Source organism: Amblyomma maculatum, chromosome 11 (assembly GCF_055883805.1).
Source record: "Amblyomma maculatum isolate TAMU_Amacu chromosome 11, ASM5588380v1, whole genome shotgun sequence".
Taxonomy (NCBI): Eukaryota; Metazoa; Arthropoda; class Arachnida; order Ixodida; family Ixodidae; genus Amblyomma; species Amblyomma maculatum.
This window is the reverse complement of record NC_139354.1, coordinates 101,898,984-101,922,516: the sequence shown is the minus strand read 5'-3', so window position 1 is coordinate 101,922,516 and position 23,533 is coordinate 101,898,984. Positions and strand designations below refer to the sequence as shown.

General features: G+C 41.0%; 1 long non-coding RNA gene across 1 annotated transcript; it reads left to right on the top strand.

Annotated features, from left to right (window-relative positions):
* Positions 1 to 720: 720 nt before the first annotated feature.
* On the top strand, positions 721 to 20,142 carry LOC146174511 (uncharacterized). Its single transcript, XR_014702266.1, has 4 exons — positions 721 to 782; positions 11,042 to 11,141; positions 16,390 to 16,453; positions 19,878 to 20,142. It is a non-coding gene; the product is annotated as an uncharacterized LOC146174511 (long non-coding RNA).
* Positions 20,143 to 23,533: the final 3,391 nt, after the last annotated feature.

Here is a 23,533-nt window from a genome sequence, read left to right as displayed (position 1 = left end):
CTGCTGGGAACGTATGGATCCTGTAACTAATGAACCATCCCATCTGGTGCCTGTGAGCACCACCAATTTATTTTGGGCCTAATAAATGTTGATTCATCATCATTCCTGACGAGAAATTAGAGAACGAAACTGAAACTTCATTGCACCGCAAAAATATTCCGTGTACTACAGGTTTAGGTGGTGAATAGAACGAAAATGCAGCGGCAGTATATAAGCGATGGAACTGTTCTGAAAACGGTGGGCGGCGGGGAGGAGGCGTCACCTGAGTGTGCACATCAGGCGTAAAACTGAGCCATTTGCAATGATCCACCTCAGCTCGCTGTAGTTAAAGGTCAGAGTGTGATTGAAAAATGAATAAGCACTGTCTATAGTTTGTCTCAGCTGTCACAAAACTCCGCGAAAACCTACCACGGAAGTGCTGCAGGCGAGTTTCGTTTCATTTCCGTTCCACAAAATGTGCTTCGCTTGGAGGCACATCATATGTACGAAAATAAATGGCATACAATTGGAACCTACGAATAAGGGCAGATGTCTTTCGAATCTAAGGAAACGAATACAACATAAAATAATTTCACTCTCCAGAAGTGAAAAACGATTTGACACAAGAGTACCTGTAAAATCTGTGCGCAATGGTCTGTCCACTTTAGAGGGCAATCTGGGAGTATTTATTTTTACATTTGTTCAAAAAGCGTATAAAGCGACGCGGCACCATCACGAAATACATTGTATTCTGCAAACTCGTCGAGACCACCAGGCACCCGCTGTTTGGAAACTCTTTATTGGTAATACAAAAAATTCTAAACCTTTTATTCTGAATTCTACTAAGAAACGGTTTCATGGACCACTAACTAATCTGTTTCGCAACCAATTTCGTAAAATAAGTGGACAACATTATAATCTCCTCAGTTGTCTACTGTTAAAAGCGCTGCATAAAATCTAATATGACAGTTCTTGGTGACCACGCTTCTATAGGTAGGTTTAATGTAAGTGCCTAAACCCACAGGCAATGAAAATCCTGCAGCACATTTTTTTTTCGTTTCCAACTTTTTTTCAGTAACTTTATGAAAGCAGAATTTAAGATGGCATATTAGCATTAAAATACGTATTAACAGCACATAGGAACATTCGATATTTTTTCGAGAGAACATTTATTCTTGTAACTTTCATCTGTTTATGAATTCTACAAGTAGAAGAACGTGCTCACCGAAGGTGATGTCGTTTAAAGTTATATCGATTTCTTAAATTGCGGTGATATCCTGTTCTTTTTTACTCTGTATTGGCTGTCATTGTTAATCACTGCAGAAAAACGTGTCTATTATTAAGGAAGAACTAGTCGTCGCAGTAGTTAAACGTATGCAAAACAATTAGTTCTCAAGCCTCTTATAAATTAAAAATCTTTAATGGTACAGCTGCGAACAGGTTTTTTTTTATACCTAATGCGTTTCGAGCTTCTCAGGTGGCACAGAAAACTTTAAAACAATATCGTGATGCGCAATTAATTGTTCAAATATCATAAGACACTTCTGAAACTTCCGCGTTTTTTCACCGAAAGCAAATTCACCAACTTCAATGCGCATTATTCATTCAGCGAAATTCGGTCAACGTGGCTCGGGTACCATAAAGTACATAAATTATTTTTTTTTGACATCCTTCACAAAGGAGAAATGTACTATTAAACGTATAGTTCTCTAGGCGCTACGTGAGGTGTGCTCCACGTTTTGGAGCATTGTGATTGCTTGATTGCTTCATCATTGGAATTTCATTTCGTTACGGTGTCTTCTTTCTCCAAGATGGTACACAAGACATTTGGTTTGTTTTATTTGGTTTTTGTTGTTAAAAAAAGGTAGCCACGAATGAGGAAGTGAAAGAAAGTGAATCTAACGTCGTATTGCGCTTGAGATCATCTTTGTCTTCCTTTAGCATAACATCAAAATATGTGTTTTGTGTGTCTGGATTTGAGAAAGGAACAAGTACATTTTTGTTTTCGTGGCATTGTTACTCTTAAGCATATCTCGTGACGTGGCTGTCTACGATGCACATCCTACAAATATGCACCTAGCTAACTACAGCCCTGTGCTTATGTTCGAATGGCGCGCTTGTTTATCAATTCTTGAGGTTGAGATAATAATATTACTTAACCGCTATTTTATTTTATATAGCTTCTATTTGTACTTTTCGACTCTTGAATATTTTACATTTCCGTTTTTACTATTGAGCATTTGGTTTTTGCGATACCTGTTTCTGTTTTCCTACTTCTGGTCAATCTTGTTTTTGATTATACGTGATTTAGCTTTGAGAACAGCATTTTCTTTTGATTTTTTTCTTAAAGGGCGCTTTTGAAATCTTGTATTTTTAAGATCTCTGATTGCATATCTATTTTGAACACATTTTGTCGATTGCAATATTTAAGAATGCATAATAATGCAATTGAAAAAACGCCAATATACTTGGGTAGGCAATTTGGAGGTATTCATATCGACAGAAAAGAACACCGGGACACATTTTGCTCATTGTGGCATATAAGCGTATACACATACAAAAAATGAAACTTAGCCCTTTTTTCTGTGCTCACGTTACACCTGCATCTATTTTCTTTACCCAGAATATTTATTTTTGGCTGCAGTGAACGTGGCTTTTCTTCGCAGAGTTTTTTTGGCGTATATGGTACTCAACGCTGGAAAGCAATAACAGAAGTGGGAAACATACTCATGTTTTTGGGGGCACGGAGAAGTCCGCGGCAGATGCGTGCAGTGATTAGAAGTCACTTTATTTCTCCTGTGACTTCTTCATGGCCTTTTTATCGGCCCCCTCTGCTGCTGCTTTCTCAGGAATAAATGGTCGAACCACACTTTCCTGCGCGTTTAAAAGCCTTGCGCTAAGTACCACACTGTTCCGAGTTTGAATTTTTCAGCCTTTGAAATACCTTACGCTAAACCACGACGGGGCGGGCTGAAATACTTAAAGTGAAATACTAATTAAAGTCGACTTCAAGAAACAGGTTGGAATATAGCAGACATCAAAACTATATTCGAAACGGTCATGGCATAGGAGAGCGCGATTTTATTGCGTCTGCATCAAAACGCATGATTTTTAGGGCGCGGATAGGCTACCTTCAAAATTGGGCATAACACACTGCCTAATTCAAAATCTAAATAATATCCCCTGTTCACGTTACGCTCCAATGTGCTTGCTGTGTGTGCTGGAATTTCGCATTTAGAACCAGCGCCAAAGTTGGAATGAACCTAATACAAATATACCGAGCACTAACAGTGCATTTTGTTCCAAATTTAACTAATTGCTTCCTGAAAAACTACAACCCGAGCATTACCCGCTCTGTTCCAATAAATTTCTACCTGACACACAATCTCAATTGTTTAAATTGCCTAAGTTATTCAGCCTAAATTTATAACGGCCTAGCAGTGTAGGCCAATAGAATTTGGTATTAGGCTGCTGATAACTCTAGCCTCATATGAGAGGTGTTGTTTTTCGAAATCTTCTGAAGCTTTTTGTCTGAGAACAATTGCTTTAGAACTAGAACTTACGTTTTCGTTAGGCCCGTCAACAGCCAAGCGATCGCCAATATGTTACGCCTTATCCTTATCTCCCTTGAAGGATCTTTCTTTTCTTTCTAGTCTTCATTAGTTTCATGTTTGGTTATGAAGAATACAGTAGGAAACAAAATTGCACTGGCTTAGCTCTGGTTGATCCTGGTAGACTACGTTAGCAATGGTCGCATGACTACGCTTATGTGTTTGCTTGCGATGTAGCTTAAGGTGTGGTACGATAGTTTAGCTATAGAGTAACGCATGAGAAACAATGGTTACGACTGTTCTCATTCGCTTTTATTTATGCCAATGAACACGCTAAGATGGCACGTGAAGTAATGCTATTTGGTTTCCACTAGAACGTATTCGCCGAGCTTCATCTTGTGAGCGATGCTTAGCACGACGTTGTTTACGTTCTTCCACTGTCTCATGTGCGCGTTGTCGATTTCTTGCGGAGCTTGTCTCCGACACCTCCCTATAGCAGCCTGCGTAGCCAAGACGTCATGGCGAGGCATAAGCAACGGTGTACCATTTGTTCTGCGCGGTAGCGGCACAGCTGCAGAGCGCGATGGATGGATGGATGGATGGATGGATGGAATATAGGAGCGTCCCCTTTGAAACGGGGTGGTAGCAGTAGCTATCATGCTCATTTTTCTCCATATATCTTAATTATTGATTTAGAATGGTTAACTAAACCATCATTCTATTTATTAAATTTTGCTCCTACATTACTAACATCATGTCACTTCTCTGCTTTTAAGCCACCAATCTTCCAGCCGTTTTTTGCTAGTTTCCACCGCCGGTTTATTCACCAGGACACTGTTATCTCTAAACCCCAGAGCTTCAGGAACAGTGATTGCGCCTGCATCAACTTCCGGATGGATACCATTGCATTCGAGTATAATATGGTCAATTGTTTCACTGGAGTTTCCACATACAGCACATGCGTCATCTCCATTGTTAAATTTCTTCTTGTAGCTGCGTGTTCTAAGGCACCCCGATCTAGCTTCAAAAAGTAGGGCACTGCCTCTTGAGTTATCAAAGAAATCTTCCTTCCTGATCTGCATTTTCCACTTTCGGGATATTTCCACACTATATATATATATATATATATATATATATATATATATATATATATATATATATATATATATATATATATATATATATATATATATTTATAGAGAGAGAGAGAAAGGGAGAGAGCCACTATATCGAAAGAAGAGGGAAGTAAAGATTCGATGAAAACCAGAACCTAATCCTTTAATCCCAGCCGCATCTCGGGCCTTCATTCTCCTGTCGAAGCATTAAATATTCCAATCAAGCGCTTTGGCTCATGCCGGAAGCGGCACCTTCATCGCAAAGTAGTGAATGCATACACTCGCAGTATAAGTGGTTAACCAGTGGGTATTCCGACGGGTTTTCTTCTACGCAGACAGGGACTATCCGAACCTCGGAGCTAATTCTTTGTTGAATTTCCTCGTGGACGCTGCGACGAAGAAGTACGTTCAGGCCCCCATCTTGCCAGAGCCTCTTGCCAGAACAGTCGTCTCCCACCGGTCAGTATATGAGATCATCTGTTATGATTACGCTCCTTAAAAGAGTGCGCTCCTTAAAAGAGGGCGAGTCGGCCAGATATATCTTCAAGGTATACTGCGCACACACAAAACAAAGACGAGAAAGGTACACAACAAGCGCAGATGTGTACCTTTCTCGTCCTTGTTTTGTGTGTGCGCAGTATACCTTGAAGATTACGCTCCTATTCTTCCCCAACTTTTAACTTTTGGGTAAGCAGTCGGTTGCACATCACGTTGCCACGACTGGGCTGCCCACAGACGCATGACCCCGCCCTTTACAATTTGCAGGTTGTCCACAAATACTGCATGCACATCATACTGCATACCCATAGGTGACTGGTCTACATATTGTACAGAAGACATCTTCCGAAGGCTGGCGGACCAGTGGTCGTCCTGAACAATTCTATACTTCGGACCGTTATTCCTTACCTTTAGCCGCGAATTTCACACCATCCGTGGAAAGTGCCACCACTCTATGCTAAACAAACTAAATAACCTTCCTACTGCCCAGTCACCGTCGATTCATCCGATGCTCACCAAATGGTAGTCATTAGCACATTCCACCTTTTCGATTATCACCACATGACCTTTCACCACCGCAACGCTGGGGAGCCATTTCAGCTTTTTGTAAAAATATAAATTGCTCTTCACATTTCAATGGCTTACATGAAAACCTCCTTGTATTTAGTCGCTACAATTGCTCGCATTTGGAAAAACTTGGTTAGGTTTTTCAAAGTTTCTATGAGTATAGCCATGTCACCAAAGGAGCCAAAGGTGAATTAAGCAAATTAGCCCTAAATTTTGTTTGCTACCGCGTCTGATCTGGATCATGGCCTCCATTGTTCAAAATCAAGGCCATTATCCCCAGTCTTATTCAATGCTCAAGCTCCATGAAGTTCTCGCTGTATATATCACCTTTAAACATATTGCTCATTGGGCAGCAATCCTGAGGCCGTTGACGGATGTACTCCTGGCAAGGAGACAAGCTATCCAGAAATACTATACTGAGCCCCTATATATTTTCCATCCCCAAAAGCCAAGCTATCCGTCGTAACCATTCTTTCTTGTCCACGTCCTGATCCTCCCCTTCTCCGCATGGCCGATTCTTTCGACACCAGCTTTAGATGCGTCTATGTCTACAGGTTAACAGAGCAAAAAATCGCAGCGGGAGGAAGACGAGACACGAAGGTACAATGAGCGCTGACTTCAGAATATCTATACGTTTAACATATCGAGTTTTTTTTTTTTTTTCAGTAGCAGCAGGAAGCTTTACATAAGCACTGCTCTAGTATATCTATCTCTGCTAGCTCGATTGTTTCTCGCACCAGCTGTTCACTGTCCTTCATAAGAATTTCGCAAATGTTCAAGTTCTGGTGCTCAAGTTATTGATGGGCTATCTCTCACATGTGTTCCTATACGTCTTTACTCTTGATCAATGTTATGTTTTTTTTTGCAATGGTTCGTATGTCAGCCTGTTTGCCCTATATACCGTTCTGCATTTCATAGATGTCGCAAACACAATGGCTTCCGTGTATTTCACAAATCGCATCTTGTGGTTCATTTTACAGCCTTGCCGATGCACCACCTCTCCAGCGTCTAAACGCCAGCAAATGCTTTTTTTCTTTTTCCGTGGCAGTAAACCAAATTTGCTCTCCTACGCTGTGGTCAGTCGTTTTAGGTCATGGGAAATGCGCACATACGGTAGAGCAAATAAATAGCTTTTTATTTCTGATTCTCGCTTTTATAACCTTGTTCGCCTCTGACGCGTTGATGCCTTGTGGTATATAACGGTTTGGCGGCAGATACAAACACGTGTGAGGTATACCCGTCTCCGAAAATGCTGTCAATCGTTCGAAGAAATTTGATTTCATTGCGTGAATGCACGGAGTCTAAATCGCAATTGATATACAAACGTTTGCCATCGTTCTTTCACTGGTTCTGAAAGCGCCGATTAGAAAGGAAATGACACTTGTGCCTCTGAGTTCATAGGCTCAGCAAACTTGCGCTTTATCGAATATACATTGCTTCGGAATATGGGTAGAGGGTGCGGGAAGCGGCCGCGGGTGAGCTCGTGTCGACGACACGAGATGGCGCCACTAAAGCATGAACAGAGAGGTATTTGGAAAGCAATTATGGCGTCCGGGCTTACTTTCGGGAGTGCGGTTTTGTGCCTAAACGCATGAGATGCAGTAGACCTTAGAAATGAATCAAAGAGCCGTCGGACGATTGGCACTGGGGGCCCGCGGCAAAACCACAAATGAGCCGGTAGAGGGAGATATGGGCTGGGAAACTTTAGAAGTACGGGAAGCTCAGAGGAAAGTATTATATCAGGAATGCCTGAGGAAATTAGACAGTAACAATTGGGCAGTTAATGTATTTAAATACCTAAATCTAAAAGCGTTGACTCACAATGGAGAAAAAAAGATTACGCATGCTGTTCACATGAACGAATAAATAAAGAGCATTAAGTAACAGGTGAAAAACAAAGAAGGTACAAAAACGGATAAATTCTCTGGACAAGAAACCGAGTGTAGAACTATACCGAGAGGGGAAAAGGCAGATCAGAAGGAAGTTTTCTTTGATGTCTCAAGAGGCATTGCCCTACTTTTTGAAACAAGATCAGGGGGCCTAAGAACACGCAGCTACAAAAAGAAAATAACCATGAAAATGACACATGTGAATTATGTGGTATATCCGCGGAATCAATTAAGCATCTTATACTCGAAAGCGATTATATTCATCTGGAAGTCGATGCAGGCTCAGTCACTCTTCCTGAGGCACTGGGGCTTAGAGATACCATGTGGCCGGGCGATTGAACCTGTGTTGGAAGCTAGAAAAAACGATTGGACAATTGGTAGCTTAGCCGCAGAAAAGTGACATAATGTTAGCAATGTACAAAAAATTTATTAAATAGAACTGATGGTAATATTAATCAATTTAAAACAAAAAATAATATATCAGAAAAAAAACGAGCATAATAGTAACTACTATCACCCCATTTCAAAGCGTACGCTCCTATATTCCATGCATCCTTGCATGAAACGCGGCGCTCCGCGTAGCATTGTCGGAGAAAAAAACAACGCTCTGAATTTAAATATATGTGCTATAATTGGTTGTTGCTGTGCAGAAGATTTATCGTCGAATAGAGACGAATAAACATTGCAGCGACGAAAAGGCAACAGCGAGATGGTGCTAAAGCGAATCCACGAGAGTACTCTTCAATTTACACTTTTCTAACACGCTTTGTCGTGGCGGAGGGGCTTGCGAAACTTGATGAAGTCGTGAGCTCTCCTGTGTAGGGCCACCCAAGACAGGCCGGTCAAGGCAGAGAGTTCTGACAAAATGTGATTCTCTGGAGAAGGTAATGGCAACCCACTCCAGTATTTCCTGCCAAGAAAACCCTATGACCAGGCATGATAGCATTAATGATATGGTGCCGGAAGATGAGGCCCCCAGGTTGGAAGGCGTCCCACCACATGTTACTGGGGATGAGCAAAGGGCCATTCCTTGTAGCTCCAGAACGAATGAAGCGGCTGGGCAAAAGCCAAAAGGACGCTCAGTTGTGGATGTGTTGGGAAGCGACCGGAAAGTCCGATATTGGAAGGAGATATATAACATAGCAACATGGAATGTAAGATCTATGCCGCAAGGTAAACTGGATGTGGAGATTTCTTGAGATTTCTTTGATAACTCAAGAGGCAGTGCCCTACTTTTTGAAGCTAGATCAGGGTGCCTTAGAACACGCAGCTACAAAAAGAAGTTTAACAATGGAGATGACGCATGTGCTCTATGTGGAAACTCCAGTGATACAATTGACCATATTATACTCGAATGCAGTGGTATCCATCCGGAAGTTGATGCAGGCGCAATCACTGTTCCTGAAGCTCTGGGGTTTAGAGATAACAGTGTCCCGGTGAATAAACCGGCGGTGGAAACTAGCAAAAACGGCTGGAAGATTGGTGGCTTAAAAGCAGAGAAGTGACAATGTTAGTAATGTAGGAGCAAAATTTAATAGAATGATGGTTTAGTTAACTATTCTAAATCAATAATTAAGATATATGGAGAAAAATGAGCATGATAGCTACTGCTACCACCCCGTTTCAAAGGGGACGCTCCTATATTCTATCCATTCCATCCATCGTGGTCAAGCGAGAAATGGACAGATTGAACATTGATGTCTTGGATATCAGCGAGCTCAAGTGGAGCGGTATGGGAGAATTTAATTCCGGCGACCATTATGTCTTTTATTGTGGGCACGAATCCAGGAGAAGGAATGGGGTAAACAGAAGAATGGGCAAAGCAGTGCTAGGGTACAACCCCAAAAACAACCGAATGATTTCACTTCGGATCCAAGGTCCCCCTTTCAACATAACAGTTATCCAAATCTATGCACCAACCACTTCTGCTGAAGACGCTGACGTTGAGAGATTTGATGCTGGCCTGCAATGCCTTTTAAACCGCACTCCATCATCACAGGTCCTTTTTCTCATAGGAGACTCGAATGCTAAGGTGGAGAGTGAAGAAATATCCGGAATTACAGGCAAGTTCGGTCTTGGTAAGCCAAATGAAGCTGGGCAGAGGCTAGTAGAGTTTTGTCAAGAAAACAACCTGACCATAGCGAATGTTCATTTTCAACAGCACAAGAGGCGCCTGTACACATGGACTTCACCGAACGGTCTGTACAGGAATCAATTGATTATATTCTGTGCCGGCAGAGATAGAGAAGCGCTATACAAGCAGTAAAAACAAGGCCATGGGGCCGATTGCGGCACCGATCATCAGCTTCTTGTTGCCAAATTTAAGCTTCGATTGAGGAAAACGTAGAGAACTAGAAGGCCTTTCAGGTATGATCTGGATCAAATCGCTAACATCGCTAACCTGTGCAGCATTCTCCTTTGCCAATGAATACTTTCTCTTGACAATGTGTTTACTTTAAAGGAAGGTTTTGTAGCATTGTTTTCCACATGACATTTCTCTCTATTTCCACGCCAACTAGGTATTTTTCACGTCTTATCTGCAGTGCACCATTAAAAACAAGAAATATAGGAGACATCATTCGCCCATGATTGGTGTATACCCGTTTATTTCAAGAGCTCTGTAGCAGTGCTACCTTGAGAAAATCGTGACTCTGTGTTTAAGATTACCAAGTCTAATTACGGTATTGATGATCGTGAATTATATAACCGAAATAATCTCTCCTTGCCAATCCGCTTTCGTGTATGTAAGCATCATTTTTCTCTTAACAGCCACTACTTTAGTTACACATCTATATCTTACTTATAGTCTTATATCACCAGCCATAAGCTACCGCATTATAATACAGACAACACGACAACATGTAAAGCTCAGCTCTGACCAAGCCGTACGAATGTGCCTTCGTGACTTATCTGCGGTATGTCTAATACAACATAGGAGATACTTGTAAGGCTGGATTCCAACCTCCCCCCTTCTACCTCAAAAGCCTTGCCCTAGTTAGCTGGCTCAGCATGCCTTCTGTTCTCTCAATGTGATACATGGCGACGTCATAGAGGTAAACGCTCATGTCAAGAGCCAGGTTATAGCGTCTCTTGTTAGCTTTATTGCAAGAAATGAGCACAAAATAGAAGACAGAACAATGCCGTTTACAAGTACTTAAAATTTAGAAAAGTAAGAATGAAATTGTCATTGTTCCTCAAAAGAGCATCTTCAATTAGGGGCGTGATCTCATGAACGAGTTCGTGAATTTTGAAATTGGAGAACTTCAGGCTCTGTTAATCGCCTCAAATATCACGATTTCTTTAACGTCGTCAACTGACGCTGTCGAGATTAAGCGTCATGTTAGGAGGTCACAATATGTAGACTGGCCACATAATAATGATTGACTCTCGCAAGACGACCGTTTTTGAATGATCGATACGTCGTGTGCTTGTTTTGTTTCAGAGCAACCGTAGCAAAAGCAGCGCCTGAAAAGGTTCGCAATGCAGAGTCATAGACTGTACGCTCTTGTATTCCTGTTATGTGTCCAAAGCCTAATGCTGAGGTACGTAGTCTGCAGAGTGCAAACTGGATTACCTTTTCCCAATTTATGGAAACTGGAGGTGCTTTGATGATCCACAACAGGTATCGATTAATCAAGGCAAATTCTTCAAGAGCTCCGTGTGAAGGTCTCGTGAACGTGGCCTATCCGGGGAGATGTTTTTCCTTTTTTAAAGTATATTTCTGACATTGTGTGACACGTCTGTACAGTCTATGGAGGTGGATTTTACAGCAAGGCAGATAATATTTGCCTGAGAAATATGGATGAGTACACCGTATTTACCTAAATTCAAAAGAGAACTTTTGGTTGGGTAAAACTGGGCCATATTACACGAAGTCTTTCAAGGGAAACATAGCTTTGAAAAGTGGGATTTTTGGTATATGAATATGGTTCCTGCGACACAACTCTACCTGTGTTGGTGCACATTAAAAAATTTTAGAGAATGTTTAATATTTTGCTGGTCATCGAACTTTTGAGTAAACCATTTTCAGCTTCTGCAGCTCCCAATAATTTGGAGCAGTCGTAGTGTATAATGATATCAGTTCCAATACTTAAAGAGAAGTATCACCGTGACTTTGCTCAATGACTTTTGTCTATCTCGTTCCAAAATTCGCGTGTTTTCGCAAAACTGGCTCCTGAGCACTGCACACCGCTCCGTCAGTAGTGGAACAACTGTCGTTCACCTACCCTGTCCGAAGTGACCTGGAGCAGGAAGCCGTGAGGAACACTCAAAACAGGCGGCAGAGAGGTGAGGGCTACGTTACATCTATGATTGACGGCGCTGGGGTAGCACTTGAGCGACTTTTTTGAAACGCGTGCCTTTTTTGGTGAGAGGGATAAATTGAGGTAAAGACCCGCGGGTAATCGCATTTTGAGAATAAAAAACGAGCCGGATAAATATTTTGGCCCGCTACAAAACGTTTATCGTAACGTGATGACAGCTATAATATTTAATTGTTAATTACAAGAAATGGTTTCTTCAACCTATTACTTATTAGTAATATTCTATTTTTAATGCACAGCAATATTGGAAAAGAATGTGCCGTGGAAGCCGTCTTCACATCTGAAAAAGCATTCCTTTAAAACCTACCGACCGTCTTCTTTGAAACACCTTGTGTTGCGAAATTGAAAACCAACATCACTGAAGGCGAGCCCGGTTTTAAATTTCATTATTCGATTGTGCGGTTCAAAATTTCGAACGCGATAGTCATTTGAAACTTTGGTGAATTGGCTTGCTGAGATTGCAAAGTATTTAAATGAACTTTAGTGCACTATCATGCGTTAAATGCAGACACCGTTTGTATATTTGATTATGTGCAACGAGGTAGCAAAATCTTAGCGGAAGGCCTGCGCGTAACGACGTCAACATATTTATGCAATGCAATACAGCCACTTTACCCCCGCTTTATGCGTCTGTTTGACAGTCGGCATTTCGAACCACACAATATTTTAAGAAAATAAAAAAATTATGGGTGCCATATTCATAATACACGCCCTCAATTAAGCAACAAAATGTTTCCCTTAAACTTAAAAATGTAAACTCGATTGAGATTTCATTCAGCAATCTCGTAATCATTATGCCCTATACTTTACATATAGCCCGTTTGGCTTTAAAACCTGTATGCAAAGACAATGTAGATATATGACCTGCTGTTTTTAAAGTCAAGTGTTAAACGGTAAAATAAATAGCTCCAAATACTAGTGATTTAATAAGAAGAAGGAAAAGAAGAAACAAATGCATGATTATCTGTAAGGGGTGCTGCAACATAACTGAGACAGTATTTATTGAATGTTGAAAGTTTTGAACTATAGCTACTATAAGCATAGGCCGCAACATGCGTATTTCTGTTTCTAATATTTTAATTTGCTCGAAATCCATTATTACATTACTTCCGGGTCGGCACACAATCATGGTTCTATGGAGCGGATAACAGTTTCCACTGGCAAGCGTATGACGTTTGCATAATTTAGAAATGCACTACAAATTGTGTCTCTTAGCAAAATATATTTTCCCGTTGATATATTCATATAAAATCAACGAATTAAACATGTGTGTTCACACAATGGCACTGAAACGCTAGAGATGCAAAAAAACACCAAAAGAGGCCCTGGTTTCTTCTTTGCATCAAAGGCCTTCACAACATATGCACGAGGAAAGCTACACCTGGCTATGCAGCCAAGTGTATGCAGGAAATATTTCAATGAGCTCGCCAGTCCCTCCTCGTTATTGTAGGATGCCTGCCAATAAAGCGAAACAAGTAGGCAAACATAGGGCCCAAGAGAAATGCAATATAGGCGGGTGCTCATGGCGACAAAAAGTATGTGCCCTTCACCAGCTTGCTCCCGGTCTCTTTGTTCTTCATTCCAGTTCTGCGGGTTTGCCGCTACGGGATACCAACCATGTAAGACAGTTCTAATTTAGCGTAAGCTTGTTACAGAGTCCATGAATCCATTAGAAGCAATCTTCTGCTATAATGTAGTGATTTGCTCATGTAGGCTCTTTCTTTTTGTTCCGCCGTGTGTCGTCATTTGGTGAGTGAGATGAGAAATCAAATAACACGGAATATTAAGCTCAGGACAATGTTTGGTTTCCTTTTAATTTGCAAATTGCTTCCTTATATTCACTCTCGTTTGAGTGCACCAGTTCCTGTAATTGTGTTTGATTCTTTATCTTCTTTACTTGAATAATTGGTCTAAAGCGCAGCGGACACGAATTGCAGCTCCCTTTGAGAATTTGTACATGTGTCCTCAAGTGTCACGCAAAGAATTTTTGTCAGCAGCGAGAACAACAGACATGACTACTAAAACGTGCTTCCTCATTGTTGCCATATTTTATCGGATGACGTGTGTCAGCGCATTCCCTATCTAAAATGTGCACGAAAAAATATTAAAAAATATATTTAACTCATATCAGATTTCGCAGAGGTCGTAACTATTTGATACAGGAAGTCTCATCACAAACGATAAAAACCTAAATTCATAGCAATGAACCAGCAAAACTTAAAATTTTAAATTAGCCCAATAGTTATACGCTATAATACCATGCCTGCAATGGGAGTGTAGTGCTCATAGTTAAATAGATAGTGCAGACTGTTTGCAATTTTTCCAATCATCTTTAGTGCGCATGTTTTTACAGTTTTAGGCTGTGTGTCTTGATAGAGAACCTCCACATGACCATAATTATCATCATATTAATTTGAGAACTAGGTTTCTGCTCGAGAAAAAAGAAATATTGAAATTCAAATGTTAGCCTCAACGACGTCCTCCTTCTTTTACACACTAAAATGTATAACATTATAGAAATAACGCAAAAGAGCGAATAAAAAAATTGTACTGAATGCAAGTCGAAAAAAAAAACGTGGTTTAGCTTATGATTAAACCTAGAGGTATGCGAGGCGTGTTCTAAATAAATAAATATTTAACTGCTGCCAAAAAGGATTGTTACAACGGCAGGGAAGGAGCTCTTCAAAAAAAAGCCGAAGTCAATTTCTGAGGCCAACTTTATTTATAGGGAGCGGCTTAAGTTTGCTATGGAACACGAGCGCATATACAAACAGGTTAACGACGTTCACAGTGTAAATATTATTACGTGGCGACAAGCATGAAAACGGGATAACATGTTGACATGGTGAAGCATGATTGAATGGCTGGCCTAGCGCGAGGGCTCCTCTCGCGCCACTGCCGATCGTCTTCGCAACACTTCCCGGGGCCACCGAGCGATCGTCCCGGTCGGTTTGTTGATGTTGATGGTGACGTGGCTGTAGAGAATGATGCGCTTGCCACCACGATGACAATGACCGCTATGATGTTTGAATGATCCGCCTCCTCTGGAGCTCTTCAGCCATCCGCCACCAAAGCATCCATGGGACAGATGGCTCGAGGTCGTGTCGGGCGGCTGGGCAGACTGGGGTTGCATGTCCTTGTCTTTCGGTTCTTCGGGTCTGTCGAATATTTTGCTCTGATCTGGCCTCTGATCAGTTCATGTGCGCACCTTGTCTTCAGATCAGGCCTGGGGACTGGGCGGCGGAGTTGGTCGGTTCTGGGAAGGAAGGGCTGGGGCGAAGCTGCGGGGCGATATCCAAGGGATCACGGTCGATGCTCCAAGGCGAGGATGGAGATGACCTACGGCGCACCTACATTCAAAAAAGAAATCAGCTGTAATAGAAGAGACATCTGGTCGAGTTGGTACGGTGACATAATGAAAAAAACAGCGCTACAGACGTTATAGAACAAACAGAACAGGCGCTGACTCGCAACTGAAGTTCATTGAAAAAACACTGTATAAATAACCCAGCCAAGCAGCACCAAACCACACATTAAACAAAGAACCAAATCATAATGACCCCCCACACACACCTAGTTCAAGAAACCCAACCTCATTATCTGTTAAAGCGACTGAAGGTTCACTAACACATTTTTCACCCAATCGCCTGATATGCTTGGCCTCAATGTTTTCCCGGTTAATCAGAGCCGGATGGGCATCCAAAATACCTATCTGTGTTAGAAAAGGATGGCAGCCATCACACCCTTTACAGTGTACAACCAGATTAGAAGAAGAACCAGGTTGTTCTTCACCTCCGTCCACGTCTGTAGCGCTGTTTTTTTTTCATCGAGAAATAAGCAAGAAAGCAACAAGCAAGAAAATGGCAAAACATTGTGACATGGTGAAGGATGATTTACCGGCTGGCCAGCGCAAAGGCTCCTCTTGCGCCACTGCCGATCTTCATCGCATCAATATAGTCTCTGCCTCCCACTAAGAGGTGGTTTTTTATTGAGAAGCCTCGGTGGCACGCTATGAAAATTTTGAATTCCTTCTTCACAAATCAGTCGTCATTATTAGCGACAGTAGTAGAGTGGGAACTGTTTATTATGCTTAAGGCACTGCTTTCTTTATTAAAACACAAAGAAATTAATATCGAACGTTCGCAATTCTCGACAGCATTTTCTGCCGTGAGTGTTGTGCGGCTCTTCACTTTTAAGCACCCGCAATAATTTAGTGAAAAATGGCCGCACGCAAATCATTTATAAAGGTCATGGTGCTGCTTTTACCATATTCATGCATTTGATATTGTTTATCATTTATAAAGGTCATGGTGCTGCTTTTACCATATTCATGCATTTGATATTGTTTATTATTTATAAAGGTCATGGTGCTGCTTTTACCATATTCATGCATTTGATATTGTTTATCATTTATAAATGTCATGGTGCTGCTTTTACCATATTCATGCATTTGATATTGTTTATTTAGAGTGCATGGCTGCCTAATAGGCCCACCGCAACAAAAAGGAAGCGATCCATCTTGTGTTGGAAAAGTGAGTAACATTTATCAACATATTAATAACCAAGCTGTGTCGTCTAATGAACTGGTTATGATAGTGATGCAGGGATTTCACGTGTGCCGCGACTGTGACAAGTCTTCTAAAGACTACAGTAACCTATAGCAAAGTGTATTGGTAAAGTGACACCATATATAAGGTGCTTAATCGAACACCTTCAGAAGTCCTAAAAACAGAAACCACAATCCAAGAAATTTATCCCAAGACCCTGAAGGCTCTGTAATTGACCTAACGTAGTTTCGAAATCTTTCTCTGTAAATATTTGGTAAAATACTCTAAATAAATCGTAAATGACCACAGTTCGGGTGAGTGCTTTTGTGAATATATGTTGTGGGAAAGCCAACGTCATTTTAATTGTAAAATTTAAGATTTAATGCCCAAAGCTGTACAACGCGTAGAAATGGAGCATATTTTATTACACGAAAGAAACAGTGTTTAAGAAATGTAACAAGATCAGGATAAAGGCTGCATCAGCTGATGACGTGTCGGAGATATTGCTGCGCCAAATTTTCACTGCGTTTCCTGCTCTGCAGTGTAAGGCAATTTATTTTTGTTCACGTCTCTGAGCCTGAATGGCTGTTCCTCGCCTTGCACCCTGAATGAAAAGTACCAACTGCATAATGGCCGACAACATGGATTATGCATGTCAAATTTGGCCATGTATTCTACGCAACACTTCCTGGGTTTTAGCAATCACTTCCCCACTTAGTTACAGAGTGTTAAAGGTTCCAAATTCGCAATTGTTTCAAAACATATGCCAGGCTCTTCTCGCGCTGCAGAACCTTTGAGAAAGTGTGTTTCTTTCTGCCAAATTGCGATGTTACATTGTTTCTTTTACTGCCTTCGAACTTTCCTTGCACCTTAGCCAACCCGGCTGACTAAACAAAATAAGTGTGCGAGTTGGCACTGCGCAATTATTTATGTTTTAATATTTCCAAAATTATGTTTTTAGAAATATTTTTTTTCCCAAAATTGTAAGAGTTAAGTCCATGGGAAGATGGTCGCTGAAATACTGTGTAGATCTGGAATCAAGAGCAGTTGAGGGCCCCTTGGTAAACGTTGGGAAGCGTCAGCGTAGGGGAATTGTAATATTGTGTAGATCTGGAATCAAAAGCAGTTGAGGGGCCATTCGTGAATGATGGAAAGCGTCAGCTTAGGGGAATTATAAAATGAGACAAAAGAAGAATAGAAATTTATAACAAGTTATAAAAGAAGCAGTTAGAGCATTTCAATAGGAACTAAACGAAAAAAACCGTAGGGAATGCACACAAAATGAAATAGGATCACCAGTCGACATCCAAACCAAAGCAGCGTCCTCTAGAAAAGCTAGCAAATGTATTTTTTACATGTGAGGTTGTCACAAATAGGCTGGCATGTATAAAAACCGCCCACGTGGAAGCTAGGCTGCAGTAAAAGCAGCCCAGAGGAGCAACCATGCTTAGTTAAGAAGGGAAACTTTTGGGGTTTATTGGCATTCGTGTATTCAGACAAAGCCTTTACAGTAGCCTTCTCTTTCTGTCCTGACACATTCAGTCGTGCAATAAATCATTTTGATGCTACATAATATTGGAATTCGCTATGTTATTTGTGTCCATGATTAATACAATTTCTTTCACAAATATTAGCGTTGCGATGACACAAACATCACACCCATGTTAATGCTTGCTCCCAGAATGCACTGCAAATTTTGCGTCTGTATTAAGTATTTTTAGAAATTTTATCACTGACGTCATGATCCCCATTTTATATTTGTATTTATATTAATATTATAGAATATTTCCAGTACTTTTTGATGTTTTGTTCACTCATCTGAAGCGTCGTTTCTCTCTAGGAAACGTGTGATGGTTTCCTTTTTGTGCTTTGTGCGTTTTCTTTTTTAAACAGTTTTGTTTAGAATTTTAGTAAACGGTTTGTAATGTCAGAGACAGGGGACGACGATGAAGGGGAGGAAGTGATTAACGTAAAATCAGGAAGAAACCACCGTAGTGGCTTTTATTAACGAAGCGTCCCATATTCCCATTACCATGTGTGTTCTTTTTATAAAACTTACCGAGAATAATTATGATACTCCCAAGTGCAAAATGTGAGCTGTTCTAATAAACTTTTTTATGATATGTCGAAGCAAAGAACAGGATAGGTACCTTTCAGCATGTTTGTGCAGTTACAAAACATCCTATTCTTTCTCAAGATCCATAGAGAACGTTCAAGAAAGAAAGAAGAGACACGATGTCTGAACCTCTCGTTCGTTGCTCTTCTTCGTCCTCTTCAGGGAACTATCCTTTGCCTCCTGCCTCGTGCCCTTTCCCTCGGATCCACCGACTATGACTCCAACAGCGGCACCGCTGATGGTATCATTGTCGATGGATTCGAGGGAGCCATTGGTGCCGAGGGGGCCGAGGGAGGGTGGAGCCATTAATTGGGTGCACAAGAGCGGTGCTCTGAAATATTTAAAAACGCAAGTTAAAATTAGTCATAACCTATTAACAGTGAAATTATTTCGTTACCTGCGGTTTATTTAAGATTGTGGACAAAATAAATGCAAGGGAGCAAGACATTTAAACATGCGTCCTTTTGAACTAGCGAAGAGGTTTTTGCGTTTCTTGTGTCTGCTTCCATCGAAATTATATAAAATCTATCCGGTTATATGCTCAGTAAATGAAATAGCCATAAGAGATATCTTATTTGTTGCCCAGTTGCGATGGCTCAGTGGTTAGGCCACTCGACTATTGAGCGCCAGCACGGGGGATCAAAACAGCCATTTCGGCCGGTTTTTCGTGGAGGTGAAAAGCAAAGGTCTCGGTTACTCTACGATGTAACTGCAAATGAAAGAAGCCCATGTAGTAGATATTTCCAAACAGCTCCACTACGAGGTGTCCAACAGCATGATTTCCTTTGGACGTTAAACCCCAAAATCAAATCAAGCCTTCAAATGGTACTACATGATTTAGAAAAGTTGCAAGCTCCCCAAAAAAAACATTTTTCCTAATATTGCCTTGTCGGTCCATTTGTAACTCAACGCTGTATCAGAGAAACCGCAGTTTAGAACGCTTCAATCACGTGCTTAGTTGAGAATATAGTGGTTGGAAGCTGCTTTCCGTGGGATTCCGACTTAGAGGTTGATGAGAAAGCGGGGAAGTTTAGCGCCCGGTCAAGCGCAATGGCTCGTTGCAATTTCCATCTCAATAAAACCAAATTGTTCCAACAATCATTACAATACACGTGCAGTTCTTGAAAGGCAGCCGCCAGCTCTACGCAGCTCTCGTTACTTCATAGCCGAAGCTCCATATCACCGCCGCTAAGAAGGGAAACGTGTTTGGTATGCGGCTATGAATATATGGTACCCCTACAAGCCACAAGTAAAATCTGATTGAGTGGTATTGTTATAACATTTATTTTGCAGCGCTGCGGCTGGTGGGGATGGTGCCCTAAAGGATGTCACTGTAAAGGCCGAAGTCCATTCTGTAGTGGGTACTGCCATCACTGAAGTATACGAATAAAACCCAAATCATTTGTACTTTGGACAGGTGTCCGTGGAAATCCTGTTCCGAATTCCAGTAATATTTCCTGAAGCCCGCTATTTCCTGGCCATTTCTGTTGTGGCCATTTCTCGTTTTTGGCATATTGGGTGTCAATGCAAAGAAATAAAATCTTCACTTTTTGGGCATCGCCATTTTTATTAAACTCTTTGTCCTCTATTGTCTGGGCTCTCTCTCCTAGGTATGAAGCCAAGAAGTAAGGCGGAGTCCACGTAAACATGGAACGCAACCACGCATCCTTCTCCCGACATTTTAAGGAACTCTATTGAGAAGTAATTTATAAATTTGCATGAGCAGGGGTACTTTCTTATGAAAACAAGGAAAAGACAGCGGGTGCGTAATTACATAGTTAATCATTTCTTCCAGCCCCCTAAACTTCTGGCCAACCGTGCCACGTTCACCTTGTGTGGTCTAATTGCAGCCATTTATAATCGGCGAACATGCAATATCGAAGCTCCCCAATAGATGCCCTGGTGGTAGTTTTCTTTTTCTTTTTATAATCCTTTTGAAGAAACAAAGCTAGCTTGGAAGCCCAAAAACCGCTCTATAACTGAATGTGCAACTCTTGACAACCTAGCTTCGTGAACTGACTTAGTTATCAAGCCTGTAAACAAAGTTGGCAGCATAGTGTTTCTCCCAGTTGTAAATTACAAAATGAGGGCTATAGACAGCTTAAAATCTCTTGCCACAATGAAATGGTAACTACCGATTCGACGGAACAGTTCAGTGAAGTCATTGTGAATAATGAAGGATATTTATTCGGAAACTAATTATCAAAATTTAATATAAATTTCTTAGGGCATCAAACAAACAAGCACGTCGACTTTACCTACTGTCCAAGATTCACAAGGTTTCCGTAGAAGCATTGTTTACCGCAGACATACCAGGAAGACAAATTGTTTCTAACAATTGTGCGCCCACAGCAAACATATCAACATTCCTAATCATCACCTAGGAGACCTCTTGTCCCAGCGTGCTTAGTTTGTGGAGGACACACTTCACTTTCTCCGAATAATTGAGTGTATTAATAACGCGAACCATCTTGCAGATGATTTTATTCTTATTAGTCTTGACGTCACGGCACTATACGCTAATATTCCTATTGATGAAGGTATCGACGCCCTCTCTCAAGTAATATTCAAACCCCATGCGCATACCTCTGAAGTTTATCTATCAATCCTGAAAGTAGTGCTAACTGTAAATTATTTTTATATAGATTCATCCTTTACCTTCAGCTATTTAGAACCAGCCTGTACACTCCATTCGCGCCGCCGTACGCGAATACATTCACGGGAGTTCCAGAATCCAATATACTAAACTCATTTCCGGCAAAACCACTTATATAACTTCGCTCTATTGACGATGTTTTTATGATTTGGCACCATGGACAAAAATTACTCTAGTCGTTCGTCTCGCCTCTTAATAACCAAGACACAAAATTAAAATTTACTTCTCAGTCCTCGAAATCAAATGTCAACTTTTTCGACACCACGGTGTCAGTGAAAAATGGAAAACTTAAAAAATCCTTTTCCAGAAAGCCAGCGGATAAGGAATAATATTTAGATTTTACGAGTCAAGGAATACTTGTAGGAAAGGCGACACGGCTTAAATAATATGTAGCGATGATAATGACTACCTAAACGAACTCTATTCATTGAAAGCAATACTAATTCATAAGAACAATTCCGGTAACGCCCTTACTATGGCGCTCGAAAATTAAAGCGCTTTAATCCGCAACGACGTGCTCACAAAGCGACCAAAAGCCAACACTGAACGCCAGCCATCTCTTGTAACTAAATGCTTCAAAACCCTTTCAAACATAAATAATATTTTACGGTAATACCTCTCCATGTTAACGTGTAATGAACGCCTGAAGAAAATATTCCCGGAGGCACCAAGTGTAACATACAAACATAACACAACCAGATCCATGTTCTCGACCACGATTTAAGACAAGCAATCATTTACAAAAACACACCACTGGTAAAAGTAATGCAAGCGACATCACTTTTCAAATAAAATCACGCTTCAATTGCACATCTTTAAACATTGTCTACTTTCTAGAATGCTCCTTCTGTCATAAACAGTACACCGAAGAGACAGGGCAAGCAATGAACATAAGGCCTAATAGCTACCGGGCAGACAGGTAAAAAAAAAAAAGCAGTTTCGCAGCAATTCAATCAGAAAGACCATAAGTTCGAAAAAATTAAATTATATATTCTCCAATCAGACCTTATTCTGCCAGGGACAGAATGTATTGAGAGGCATACCTAATCCATAAATTCTGAACATTGGAACCAGTATGAATAAATATGGCTAACGGAACGTTAAAATCCAATAAATATATTCCCTCTGAACCATAACTACTCGGGAAAACAATCCCATATAGACTTAATTGCAGAGCTTATTCATAATCGTGTACACTCTATCCCCCCTCTGAAATTACATCAGCTGCACGTGTTTCTGCAAACACGTTTCCTTCTTACCACTTCCTACTTGAGTTGGCCCTTGAATCTTTTTTAGCAGATCAGGTGTGTCACTGGGCTGTTATTATTCTGTTTATTTTCCTTCTCCCCCCCCCCCCCCCCCACCCTTTTCTTGCTGAAAGTTTTTGAGAATTGTTCCCCTGCATATACATTCTTTATCAGAACCCTTTAGAATGTATGTCCCTTTTTAAGAAAAGTGTGTCTGCACTGACACTGCTTTAGGTGGTGCCTAATCATCCACCCGGCACCGTAGTTTTTCCTGCTTCAGCCGCTTTCATTTGTTTTTCAGGCCCAAGTATCTCCTGTTCCAGGTTGAGAAACACATATTGCAGAAAAAGGTTTTCACCATTTTTTTCAATCCTTCCCTATTGCAAAAACCCGTGCCGCTGGGTCCCAACGCCCTAGTGCCATACCTGATAATGGGACCAGTATGACGCTGGAGACTGGGCGTACTGGGACGCGGCGTACTGGGACGCCCCCGAATGGTAGCACTGGTCGCTCGGAAAAACAAATACACCTGCGATAAAAAAGTCAAAGCTAAAATTAACGAAGCACCTCAAGTACATTAAAAAAGCAAAAACAAAAGTGAAAAAAAAATCTAAACTAGGAGAAAAAAACTCAGTACTAGCGCGCTTCGAGCTCGGTACTTTTTTTTTTCCTTAGCTTTCTACGTGAACCAATCGGTGAAGCCCAGATTTCGTTTTTCTTTATTTCCTGGTAACAATGAAATTTACAGTGGGGCAAAGTCAAAGTAATGTGCAACGAAGAGCTGTAACAAGAGTTAGGCTTCAGAAGTTTAAAAAATGGTTTAGGTTAGCCAGTTCGCTTAAAACTGGCAACGTTTTAGGTATTGCAATTTGAGATGGCGATCAAGTTGTTGACACTTTCAATGAAATACTGAGTGAGCATCTACGTCCGCGTGCCTCCCAGCCATTCTCGGTTTCCATACATTGTGGAGGCAAAGCAACATGAATAAGTGGTGTGGCACACCCCCTCTATTATAGACCGGCCGGAACCGTATACTATATGATGTA